The 13,655-nt window shown below is 40.7% G+C and overlaps 1 long non-coding RNA gene across 1 annotated transcript in view; it reads left to right on the forward strand.

The window, feature by feature from the left end:
* The first annotated feature begins 917 nt into the window (after positions 1–917).
* LOC143843528 (uncharacterized) overlaps positions 918–13,655 on the forward strand; it is a 42,727-nt gene continuing 29,989 nt past the window's right edge. The window contains exon 1 of the long non-coding RNA XR_013233588.1: positions 918–980. This is a non-coding gene — a long non-coding RNA (uncharacterized LOC143843528). The remainder of the gene's footprint in view (positions 981–13,655) is intronic.

Consider the following 13,655-nt stretch of genomic DNA (forward strand, 5'->3'; position numbering starts at 1 on the left):
AGGGGCTCACTTGGCTTCGGATGTCTAGGGAGGTGGGGTTAACGTCACCCATGGTCTCCTTCCCTAGCTGCAGACTGACAGTTGACTTTCTGCTCTTCCCAGCTAGGGTTCTTGAATCCCCTTTATACTTCACCACACACTCTGCTTCTGCCTTCCTCTTCTCTCTGTGGTTCCATTCCGCTTCCATCACTTCCCTCACCTAAAAACCCACCCAGGAGCCTGCCGTGCCTCCCCCCATCCCTCTCTCACACTGATGTGCCAATCTTGTTCAAGGCAGCACCTTCCTGAGCTACTATGAGCTCAGTATTTCTGTGGGCATGGTCTCCCTTACCCCAAGCATTGGGGCTACCTAATTGGGTCCCAGTGGGTCCCATTTTGCCCTCTGTAATGTAGCTTTCCAGGTAAGTTGGGGGTGACTTGGGTGGGAAGGTCTCTACTGCATGGGGACAGATTCCTTGTGAGTTGGGCTTTCTTAGGTGGTGGGGGGCCAGGCTTGAACCATGCATGTTTGGACAGACTCAATGGAGTCAAGGCATCTCAGTAGCGCCACTATAGCACTGAAATGCTAGACTTTTGTCCTATAGTGCTCAACTTAGATATTTTTTAAAAAGTTAGTGGAAGAATGTGTGGGGGAAAAGAGTGGGGAAAAAGGGGCATTGAAGGCAATGCTATGGAAATTTTTAACAGCACAATACAGCAATTCAGAAGTGCAACAAGGGAGTAGACATCGGTAGTGGTAGCTTTGTGCTTCTCCACTTCTGTTTTTTCTCCTTCCCCTTTCTGACAGTCATGCCTTTATCAACTGCAGGTGCTCATTCAAGTGGAATAAATTATGACCAACAAGCAACATTTGAAGAATACAGCCCATGCAATTTTTGGTTTCAATAAATCTATTAGGTTTGAATATGCCACAAGACTTCTTTTGTTTTTGCTTCTGCTCCAGGAGACTTTCACAACTACCTATTGGAATTTGCATAGAGGTAGAACATCTAATCTCTGTCATGTTTAAGCTTCATTTTTGTTTTTTTGGATTGAAAGCTAATGTCCAGCTGGCAGAAACCAGTGCCAACCCCTTCCCTCAGTGATGTGTTAAGAATTAATTAAGTGAAGCAACAGAAATGCATTGTATTGTTGGCCTACTGCTGAAACTACAGCTAGATAGCTGTTGGGTTTGCCAACAATAACTGGGCTTTGAATTATTACCAGCCAATCCAGTAATATTGTTTCCTGGATAATTTCAAAGAAACAGAATTTCTTCTGATGTGCTTATACTTTACCTATGGAATCCCCATTATCTCTTTGATTTGTAATCTTTCACTTTCCCCAAAGCACTCCCACACAGTCTCCCAATTTTATCCTTTAGAACATGCCTATATTAACATGACCTTAAGAAAAGAACTGGTAAGTAGCCCAAGTTTATGTAATGACCTTCCTGACAGACCGGTGACTGAAATCCACTTTTCCTGCTCCAAATATGACATTCTAACTACTACACTACACTCTGTGCAGCTAAATGAGTACATTCCAGAATGCGTAGGCTAAGGAGTGGTGATACGAGAAGTTAAAGTTCAAATCTCATCCAAAACTTTACTAGATAATCTTAGGCAAGGCATTTTCTCTTAGCCTCACTCTCTTATTTCAAATATCAAGTTATTAATGGTGGCATCCCTTATTAGGTTATTGTAATGATTACTGTAATAATACACGTGAAGTGCTTTGAACACTGAAAACACCAGTTAAAGGCTAAATGGTAGCTAGCATAAAACTAGGGCTGAACTAGGGTGGCATTGTAGGATAAATTTTGAGATGCCCAATGTCCCCCTGTATATATGCCGGGCAAGCAGAGAAACCACAGCTGTAGATATGGTAGCTGAAATGTCCATTCACAGTATGAATGATTTGGAATAGACTGTAAGTACTTCTGACTTCCTGGGCAAACTGCTTGAAAGTGGAATGTTTCATTTACTTTAAATCAGAATATTGGACAACCATAACTTTTCTACTTAGCCTGGAGAAAAAGTAATTACTATGCAAGTAATTAATAACTAAAATTAATCTAGGAATAAATGGTTAGAAAATAAAGGAGTCAGTACATATTGAATTTCTTTGGGGAACAATACTTTACAAGGTTTGGGATATAGGAGGCAGAGGGAATTTGCAAGTGGGAAGGGAAGTATGGGATAAGGCATAATCTTAGTTTCAAAAATGATGACCAGAAGTATACTTGTGACAGACAGGATAACATTCTGCCCTATTTTCTTAGATCCAAAACACTGAATGTAAACAAAACCACTGAGCCAGTTGATCAGCCAAAACAAGAAACTGAAAAATGGAGACATGTCTTTTCAAGGGAGAAGGTATAGGAGGTATCCTGGAATAGGCAGGGAGTCTAGTGGGGACTCTGAAGTGTTGTTTAGATAGGCAGGGCTTGGTTGCTGTTTTTATTTTTTTAAAGTGCTGCATTATTGGAGATATGTAATAATTAATATGGTAGAGTGACACAGTCATGAAAGCATGGCATTGCATGCAGTAAATAAGCTCCAAAGACATATATTGTAAAAGGTAAAATTTATATTAATTGAAGTAGATCTGTTGAAACTCATAAGAAAATTAAAAATGGATAGTGCAAAATTTGGTCTAATACTCAATATTAAGAAGACAAAAGTAATGTCAAATTTGCCTCTAAGAGATTTGTACTTGACGGAGAATGACTGGAAAAAATGTACAATGTTATATTCTTGGGAACCAGAATAGACAAGGATAGATGGTGTGCTGAACAAGTGAAGAGAAGGCTAATCCTAGGAAGAAAGGCTTTTACAAATTGCCAACAAAGTTCAGAATTGTCAAAGCAATGTTTTTTCTTGTTGATGTCAAAGCTGGACCCCAAAGATGTGTGAAAGAAATAAGATTCATGCCTTTGAATTATGGACCTGGAGATGATTACTAAAAATACCATGGATTGCTAGAAGAGCAAATTGATCTGATCTGGACCAAATTAAACCCAACATCTCTCTTTAGGCAATGATCTGTAAACAAAAACTCACATACTTTGGTCACATAAGTGTGCAAATGATTATGCTTGATAAGACTGAAGGAAGCTGAATAAGAGATATACAAAGGACAAGATGGATGGATAGAATCAAAGACATAAGTGGATTGACCTTACAAAAACTTTAAGCAATTGCTACAGACAGAGTTGGATGGCAGACATTTGTTCATAAAGTCACCATGAACTGGAAACGATGGAAGGTAACAATAGTTGCTAACCCAGTACTGACAACTATCAGGAGACTGTGGGAAGTGGGGCCATGTCAGTTGCCATGACTCCAACAGTACAATCACTTCTGGTCTGAAACCTGAATTCAACCTAGATACAAACCCCTGCTCACTGATGAAGTGCAACGTATCCTTCAGTCAATAATTATTTCAAAGAGTAAGAGGGCTGTTGGTAAAGATAAAGTACAGGAGATGTAAGGTTGCCAACTTCTGCATGAAAAATTCCTGGAGGTGGAGAGGGCAGAGATTGGGGAAGTGTGGAAGCTCAGCAGGAACATGATAATATACAGTTTATCTTCTGTAACTACTCTAGGACTTCCATTTCTCCTAGACTCAGTGGTACACCATAGATTCTTAAGAACAAATCTCTATAATCTGGAGTTCAATTGTAATTCTGGGAGAATTCCACTTTAGAAGACAGCTATACACATATCCCTGAGATTCTTGGAGAAAGGCTAGGATAATTTTTTAATGGATTTATAGATTCTGCCAGAGCCCACTGACTTCCTTTCTATACAGGAAACATGGAAGCTCTGACATTTCTGTTACTTCATTCAAACCCAGTGCTCCTAAAATTCAATGAATCTGGAACAATTTTTTGTACTGTTTGAGTAAGTAGCAAATCTTGTGAACTTTTGCAGGATGGTCAACACTGTTATGATCTAAGCACCTGTGCCTTATAATTATGATCATCTGTGAATGGTGCAGTTGGAGGGGAAAAATGGGAAAGACTGTAAGACACAGTTTTAGCAGTGAAACATATCAGTTTGGCATCACTTAGATTCACAGTGTTTTGGCCTTGCTTTCAGTGAGAAAAGGGTCAGAAAGGTTGTAGCTGCCTAAGTAGAATCTTGAGTATTTATGCTAGGACTTCCCATATAAACCAATGACTCCTTTCCAGTGAAAACAAAATTACAGAAGCAATTTATCCCCAGTGGATACAAGGAAGAGCTTTTTACATCTGAACTGTATCAGGTAATTGAGCACATGTAATATCCTGCAAACATGCAGGATGCTTTCTGCTTTATAAATATTACTTTAATTGTCTGTGAGAAAACTTACACAGCAAAAATAAACATGTATTTGGCCTTAATGGCCTTTCGATGACCATAAATAAAATCTATTTTTTGTCTTGATGGCATGGGAAAGCTGAGAACATGGAATTAATTCTCATCCTTCAGAGCCAATTGCATACTTTGTCACCTTAGTCCCCCTACCAAGATTTCACTTGGAGACCACGTTAACCCATGTAAACAGTCAGTGAGTCCCCAGAGCTGAAAGCAGTTTTAAAGTACTGCATGTTCCTTCCTAGTGCCATTTTGACTAACGGAGAATCAGGCTGGAGGACACAGTGTGCTCTCTTGCAAAGAAAAAGGCAGGCTGTCAACATGTTGCATGATGCATGAGAATCTAAAAGGTAGAAAGAGCAAGCAGGGTTTACAAAAGCAAGTTACTGTTGAGGAATACAGGTGGCAAGGTGCTTACTAATTTCAGACATCCTTGATTTGAATGACATCTTCGTAGCTTTTCATGCAATTTCATTATCTAATGTGCCAATGTATAACCTTTTTCATTGTATAACAATTTTTAGGTGTGCTGAGTTAAAATGAGTCCATATTTATTGGAGTAGATCATCTCCTGTTTCTGACTTTAAGGAACAGCTATGTTCAAGTCCTGTAACCAATAAGATTATGGGGTATGAGCTTTTAAGAGTCATCTGAAACAAGTTGGAATGGAGATCTCTGAGTCCTTATTTGCCAATCAGAAAGTGGGAGCAGTGCTGCAAAGAAGGAACTCAGGATGCAGAGATACAATGCACATTGTAATTAGCTTGATTAGAGCAGGGGGGAAATGCTGTGTGTGTGTGTATGTTAAGTGCTGTCAAGTCACTTCGACTTAGGGAATTAATGACCTCTAAACTATCCTATTATCAACAACTTGCTAAGGTCTTGAATGCTGGTATCTGTGGCTTCCTTTATAGAGTCAATCCATCTTATGTTTGGTCTTCCTCTTTTCCTGCGGCATTCAACATTTTGTATCATTGTCTTTTCTGGTGGCTTGTCTTCACAAAATATGACCAAAGTACTATAGCCTCAGGAAGCTCTCTTTAGTTTGTAAGGAGAGTGCAGGTTTGATGTGATATAGAACCTGCTTATTTGGCTTTTTAGTGGTCCATGAGGATAGCAATATTCTCCTCATGGATAGTAATAATCTCCTCAAGATAAAAAAATATTTCATATTTCAAGTGAATCAACTTTCTGTCAACTTTCTTCATAGTCCAGCTTTCACACTCCTATATAGTAATAGGGAATACTAAAATGTGCGTTATTTTGATCTTGGTTGCCACTGACACATCCTTACACTTAAGGATCTTTTCTAGCTCCTTCATAGGCAAGAGTTGGTGGATGAGGTGAAGGAGGTGGGGACCCTAGGGGGAAGTGACCATGTCCTCATAGAATTCCTTTTGAGATGGGGAGGCAAGGAAGCTGTTATCCAGACACAGATGTTAGATTTTCATAGGGCAAACTTTAATAAACTCAGAGACATGATGAGTGTCATACCATGGACGAGAATGCTGGAAGGGAAGGGAGCATGTGAAGGGTGGGCACTACTCAAACAAGAGCTATTGCATGCTCAATCAATGACTATCCCAGAAAGACGAAAACACTGCAGGAGCTCTAAGAAGCCTATTTGGATGAACAGAGAACTTCAAGGGGAACTAAGAAAGAAAAGGGAAATGTTCAGGAAATGGAGTGAAGGACAGAGCTCTAAAGAAGAGTACCTACAGGTTACTAGCCACTGTAGATCAATCATCAGAAAGGCCAAAGCTGAGAGTGAGCTAAGATTGGCCAGGGAAGCTGACTGTAACAAGAAAAGATTTTTTTAGTTATGTGAGGAGCAAATGTTAAGTAAAGGAGGCAATAGGCCCACTGTTGGGAGTGGATGGACAAGCTCTAATGGAGGATGCAGAGAAAGCAGAAAGGCTCAGCGCCTATTTTACATCTGTTTTTTCCCACAGGTCAAAGGGTTTAGGCACATCTAGAGATGGCAGTAGCCAAGAGATAGTGCCTGGGTGGCAGGTTGACATGGACACAGAGGTTGACGAGAGACATTTAGCTGCACTGAATGAGTTCAAATCCCCTGGGCTGGATGAAATGAACCCGAGAGTGCTCAAAGAACTTTCCAGAGAACTTGCACAACCCTTGTCCATCATCTTTGGGACTTCTTTAAGGAATGGAGATGTCCCGGAGGACTGGAAGAGAGCAAACGTTATTCCGATCTTCAAAAAAGGGAGGAAGGATGACCCGGGAAACTACAGACCAGTGAGTCTGACCTCTGTTGTGGGAAAGATAATGGAGCAGATATTAAAGGGAGCGATCTGCAAACATCTGGAGGACAATTTGGTGATCCAAGGAAGTCAGCATGGATTTGTCTCCAACAGGTCCTGCCAGACCAACCTGGTTTCCTTTTTTGACCAAGTAGGTTTGCTGGATCGTGGAAATTCGGTTGATGTTGTTTACTTGGATTTTAGTAAAGCCTTTGATAAGGTTGCCCATGATGTTCTGATGGATAAATTGAAGGACTGCAATCTGGATTTTCAGATAGGTGGATAGGGAATTGGTTAGAGAACCGCACTCAAAGAGTTGTTGTCAATGGTGTTTCATCAGACTGGAGGGAGGTGAGTAGTGGGGTACCTCAGGGCTTGGTGCTCGGTTCAGTACTTTTTAACATATTTATTAATGATCTAGATGAGGGGGTGAAGGGGCTACTCATCAATTTTGCAGATGACACCAAATTGGGAGGACTGGCAAATACTCCAGAAGATAGAGACAGAGTTCAATGAGATCTGAACACAATGGAAAAATGGGCAAATGAGAACAAGATGCAATTTAATAAAGATAAGTGTAAAGTTCTGCATCTGGATCAGAAAAATGAAAAGCATACCTACTGGATGGGGGATACGCTTCTAGGTAACACTGTGTGTGAACGAGACCTTGGGGTACTTGTGGATTGTAATCTAAACATGAGCAGGCAGTGTGATGCAGTGGTAAAAAAGGCAAATGCCATTTTGGGCTGTATCAACAGGGGCATCACATCAAAATCCAAGATGTCATAGTCCCATTGTATACAGCACTGGTCAGACCACACCTGGAGAACTGTGTGCACTTCTGGAGGCCTCACTTCAAGAAGGACGTAGATAAAATTGAAAGGGTACAGAGGAGAGCGACGAGGATGATCTGGGGCCAAGGGACCAAGCCCTATGAAGATAGGTTGAGGGACTTGGGAATGTTCAGCCTGGCGAAAAGGAGGTTGAGAGGAGACATGATAGCCCTCTTTAAGTCTTTGAAAGGTTGTCATTTGGAGGAGGGCAGGATGCTGTTCCCATCGGCTGCAAAGGAAAGGACACACAGTAATGGGTTTAAACTACAAGTACAACGATATAGGCTAGATATCAGGAATAAGTTTTTCATGGTCAGAGTAGTTCAGCAGTGGAATAGGCTGCCTAAGGAGGTGGTGAGCTCCCCCTCACTGGCAGTCTTCAAGCAAAGGTTGGATACACACTTTTCTTGGATGATTTAAGATGCTTTGGGCTGATCCTGCATTGAGCAGGGGGTTGGACTAGATGGCCTTTATGGCCCCTTCCAACTCTATGATTCTATGATATATTCTGCATACAGATTGGATGGATAAAATGACATCAGATAAAATACATCCTTGTCTGACATCTTTGCTGCTTAGAAATCATTCTGTTTTTCTGTATTCTGTTCAATCAGAATATTGTCAAAGGCTTTGCTGTCATTTATTAGATAGAAGCTGATTTTATCTGAAATTCTTTTGTATGCTCCAATAACTAAAATAAGTTTGCAATATGGGTCTCGGCTTACAATCAAGTGTGCAATATGATCTCTAGTCTCTCTCCTTTTTATTTTTTGAATTCATTTTGAACAATTGGCATTTCTTTTTCCATATGGTAACAATTGTAAGATTTTGAACACCACTTTACTTGCATGACAAATTAATGCAATGTTTCAATAATTGCTGTAGTATTTGAAATTTATTTTGTGTATTAAAAACACCCCCCCAAATCTTCATCTAACTAGAGATTTTCTTCAGAACCACCTATAATAAGACCTACAAGAACACTCCAAAACTCCATGAAAACATTCCCCTGAACATATAACACAGAAAGATCTTTAAATTGACTATAGAAGATCAGTAATAAAACCAGAAACAGAAGAATACAAATACATGGATAAAAACAGTGGCAACTTTCAAGTTGGAATCCTCTAGTTCAAACATTTTAATAATTAAAAATATTTTTGAAAGAGAGAATGCAAAGCAGTTATAAATTCTAAAATAAGCCAAGAGAACAGAACCCATCAAGACAGCAGTTGCCTTGTAAACCCTTTTAAAAACAGAGCAAAACAAAAGAAACAAGATGGAACCCAGGGTCGGGGGGGGGGGTTGGCAGACTTCCAAGTTAGAACCCGGGGGTGGGGGAGGCTGACTGCAGCCAGGCCTGCTTTTTATTGTCTTTGTCCGTACTCAGGGACCCATGGAAAGCTATGGGAGAATAACTGTGATTGGTCAGACATTACCCTGGATTTCTGATCCCATTGCCTGGGAGAGCTGCCCCTGCCCCATCTGTTAAAATGAAGAGAAAAAAAAACAGGTCTGGGAGCCTTAACATTTCGGAAAATATTCAGGAATCTTGAATGTCTTTTCAGATTCCCGAATAAACCTGAAAAATATTAAGGTATTTTTGGATATGAAAACAGAGTGAAAATATCCAAAATATGTCCTTTCTCTGGTTGATGTAAATCCACTCCTGGAAATTACTTCCACGGATTTCCATAAACGTATTTCAGTGTAAGTATGTGAAGATTCAGAAACTTGTTGGTAGCATAAAGTAAGTCACATGTTGCCTCATGAAAGCCAATACTAAAGCTTCCTTTATAACTTTGCTATCCCCTTTGTCGATGCATGGCACATTTGTTTGATGGCTGGCTATAAAGATAACCATTTCTTTGAGTGAGACTGGTTTAACATGTTATAGATGAGCTTTGGGCAATTAAGGATTGTGTCTGCAAAGGGAAAGTGGTATGGGTTGCAGTCTTCATGCTTTAATTATTTCTATCCTGTCGAGGTATGCTGTTTTCACAACAAAACATTGGGCTAAGGAAAACACAGCCCAGGGGAGAAAGAAAAAGTCTCTGTGGTGAGATAGTGAGCTCAGGAGCCTGTGTAACAGGCTTTGGTGCAACAGTTATTAATGCAGCTGAACCATCACAAAAGGAAAAATGCTGTTTGACCAACCCAGGCAAAGACAGAGAAGGTCAGAGGGAAGTAAAGAGGTACATGAATAGGAAAAGGACAGTAATCAGAAGGAACTTTTGAAATAAGCACCATGTTCTGGCACGGTATTTGCAACAGACAACTGATAACCAACCACACTATCTTTCTCCTCTCTGTTGCTGAAATCCTCATTACTATTACTAGTAGTAAAGCCCATTGTGTTCTGTAATGCAACGGGTGCTAACTCATGGTTTGGTGTGAGTTTTGTGCCTCACTTGAAATCCAGCAACCTAAGAGGAGATCTCTCTGTGCACAACAGTTGTGAGCCAAGTCAGGTTCAAGCACACCGAGGAAGTGTGGAATTCCAAAACATGAACCTACACCTATCTGGCAACCTTACCTCCTCTCTGCAATATTTTCTTGACCTGAAATAGGCCAGGGATTGCTATGTGACTGGTTGGGTGGCTGCAGAGGCATTATACCCTTTTGAAGCCCCACTTCCCAACTTCAAGGAATATTACCAACTCAAGGGTTGCCAACCTCCAGGTTGGGTCTGGAGATCTCCTGGAATTGCTGCTCATCTCCAGACTATGAAAATCAGCTCACAAAACAGAAATGGCTGCTTTGGAGGGTGGACTCTGAGGTATTGTACCTTTTTGTAGCCCCACCTCCAAACCTCAATTTCACTGGGCTCAGCTAGCACAGTCTGTTGCTTGGCTGGTGATGTCTGCCCTTCTGAAGCCTGAGACATACTGCTGGCAACTGCAGTTCCTGTTGTTGCCCAAGAAAGCCAAATTGTTGCATAATAAAACTGGAAAACCTACTTCCCCCCAAAGTCTCACTGTCTATTTTCCTATAAGCTCTTTATATGTAAGTTCTCAAGCTAACTCCACTTGAAATTCTGGCCACTTAAGAGTGGCCATGAATTAACATGGCTGCCATTGAAGGTGCAGCATATGGGGCAAGAAGGATGGTGCTCTATAGGGGGCATCTGAGGACAGGGGGGAGTGAGGAACATTGGGTGTGGCTCTTTATAAAGTGTCATGTGCTCAGTGGACAGCATCGTCTCCCAGGCCAGCCAAGCGAGCTGCTTCCCACCCTCCCACCCTGTTTTAAAAAGGGTATTTGGAGTGTTCTATGTTTGGTATTAGTTTGGACTGTTATATAGATTGTCACAGCTGGCGGAGGACAAGGGGAAGGGAAGTTAACCAGGGAAGGGGAGTTAAGTAGGAATGGTAAGACTTCCCAGATTGGGGGCTCAGGAAGAGGCAGCAGTTCTGCCAAAATCACATAAAATAGGTTACCTTTTGATGCAAAAAAGCATAAAACACATGGCTGAGCTGTGTAAACTGGTATTCATAAAACAGTCCTCAAGGCAGAAGCAGGTCCCTCCTTCCAAAGCCAGGCAAGCTTTTGGTGAGAGCTCGTTATAAAGGTGATTCCAAGGAGTTCTAGCCTGAATGCCGTGGGTTCCCAGTGCAAGAATGTGCAAATAACCAGACTTTTGTAGAAATTTATATTGTATTATCGCTTAGTTGTGCGTGTGTGTGTATTTTTGGGGGGAGGGGGAGGGTATTAATGATTGTATTGTATGATGTTTCAAATGGGAGCCACGATATACAAGTCTAAGTAATAAAAATAAATAAATATAGAAAGTGTATTAGAAATAATTTGGTTTATCAGTATATTTAGCTTATCAATATATCTAAAACAAGCAATTCAAAAAATAATAACAGCTAGCTTACTGCCTAACAATTTAAGGATTGCATTAGGTGGCACAATCTTATATGCTCCCAATTGCAGGCTACAGCTTCTCTCCATCTAGTTGCACCAGACTTTGGAAATACAGGCTAGCCTTTCTTTTCCTAGTTCTTAGGCCATTTGTAGATTCTGGCTTACCGGAGTCAGGCGGTGACAATGAACCAATTAAAACATGTTCCTGTTAGGACCCTTTGAAAAATCATCAGTCTGATTCTTCCCCTCCCATTCTGAGATACTCTGGGACTCACATAGCCAAACATCCCATTCCAAGTCTCAGGGCTGAGGATGACAGTTAGGCCCACCTGTGAGATGGAACCTGCTTGACATAGCACACATTGGAAGAGGAACTGACACGTGAAGTGTCCCCATAGGGAAAACAGGCCTTTTTTCTATACTAATGATTACTAATGGTGTCATTAACCTTGAATACCCTTACCTGCAGCCAGATTTCTAAGTCTGTACACCAGCCCTATGTCTGTATGATGACACATACCTGTGCAAATAGGGTGACTGTACCTGTGTAAGTAGGATTGCTTGGTGATGATGGGGACCCCAGACAGGGACCTGGGAGTGATATCGTTGTCTTATGTGACACTCTATTTCCACCAATTGCTATGGTTTATACCATAGGTTTCAGGGAAACCCTAGAACATCCCACAATTTGGTAATATCACTTCTGGTTATGCAGCTATTAGTGATATGATACAGTAGTTCAATGCCATTTCTACCTGTTTCCACCTCCTGGATACTCCTCCAGTTGCAAGCCATAGCCTGTAGCACTGCACTGAAAGAACAAGCTGACTTGGGTATTATGCCAGTAACCTGCATGTCTCAAGGCTACTATAATAGAAACTGCAACAATTGCTAGACATAGTACTGTAGTGCTGGCCCTTGGTACCATTATACATCACTGATGTGGCCATGGCTATGATGGAATAACTCATTTATGGTTGCTTTCAGCCACCATAGAGCTATCAGGATGTGTACAATTTTGTGTGGTTGAAATAGTGAGCTATCCATTATGATGAAACTTCAAGTGACAAGATAAGACTTGCTCTTCCTGCTCATACTGGATGAAATGTAACTAGGCTGATAAATGCCAAGCTAAATTAATGGACTTTTACAAGTGTAGAGAATTACACTTGCCAGATTCCTCCATAATCTCTGAGTCACAAATATGCAAAGAACAGATTTTCCACAAAAATTACTATACCAGTGACCCTCTTATGATAATGGCACTATTCTACTTCTTAGTCTTTGCATTTTATTAAGCAGCATAGACACTTATAATAATGTTCTTTATTATTGTTTTTAAAGCCAGTGTCCTGATACTTATGTTATATAAACAAAGCTTGGCTTAGTTCCTAATGCAATCTGCTTCAATGAAGACCAATTCCATTCAATTAGATATTGTTGACATAATAAGCTCTGTGATTGTTGCCAATATCTGACCACGTAGATTCTTCACATCAGACCAAATGATAACAATCTATCCAAGCTGGGTCACATTATGTTTTGGCATCAGCCTGATAAGCAGGAAATGAGAAGGTCCTCAGTATACCTCTTAGCTTATGATATACCCCATGTCATTAGCTTAAGACTTTTGCCCTTAGTTCTGATTACTATGGCATGTTTATCTCCTTTATTTTTTTTACTGGAGCCCAAGGCAGTTATGTGGATGTCCCTGGTGGCCTCCCATTGAGGCATTGGCAGAACTAGACCTACTCAGTTTTAACAGTGTTGCTGCATTGTCTGCCATCATAGACCAGGGGCACAACAATGTCCACAGTAAGGATGGAGCAGATGTTTATTCAGATGAAATGCCCTTTTTAGACAACATTAGTCAAATTAAAATCAGACATTTTTTGAATTAGATACTGACAGTAACATAGGTCTATTTGAAGAACTGCCTAATATACCTTATGAAGCAAAGCACCCTAATTTCCCTTAAAGCTTAACATGGTTATTAGAGGGCCTCGTCTGCATTGCAGGTGACCATGATTCAGGCCTCCCTGCAGATACCATATTTATCTCTTTCAAGGCCAGACTCAAGAATTAGGTAATTGGTTAATTATGATAATCTGTGCTCACTTGTGTAACCATATGGAAGTGGGGGAGAAATTAGGAGCAGACCTTAACCCTGATGGAAAGTTCTAGCAAGAGAGATTCCTGGTGTCAGGTATCCCAAGAATGTTAACTTGTAAAGCCCACAAACCAGATCCAGGTGAAGCACAGCACTAGAATTGTTTATTTTCAGACTAGTAAAAGATAAGGGTAGAACAATCTTAGAGGTGGCATATAAGCATTCCAAATAACTAATG

This window comes from Paroedura picta, chromosome 8 (genome assembly GCF_049243985.1).
Source record: "Paroedura picta isolate Pp20150507F chromosome 8, Ppicta_v3.0, whole genome shotgun sequence".
NCBI classification, from domain to species: domain Eukaryota; kingdom Metazoa; phylum Chordata; class Lepidosauria; order Squamata; family Gekkonidae; genus Paroedura; species Paroedura picta.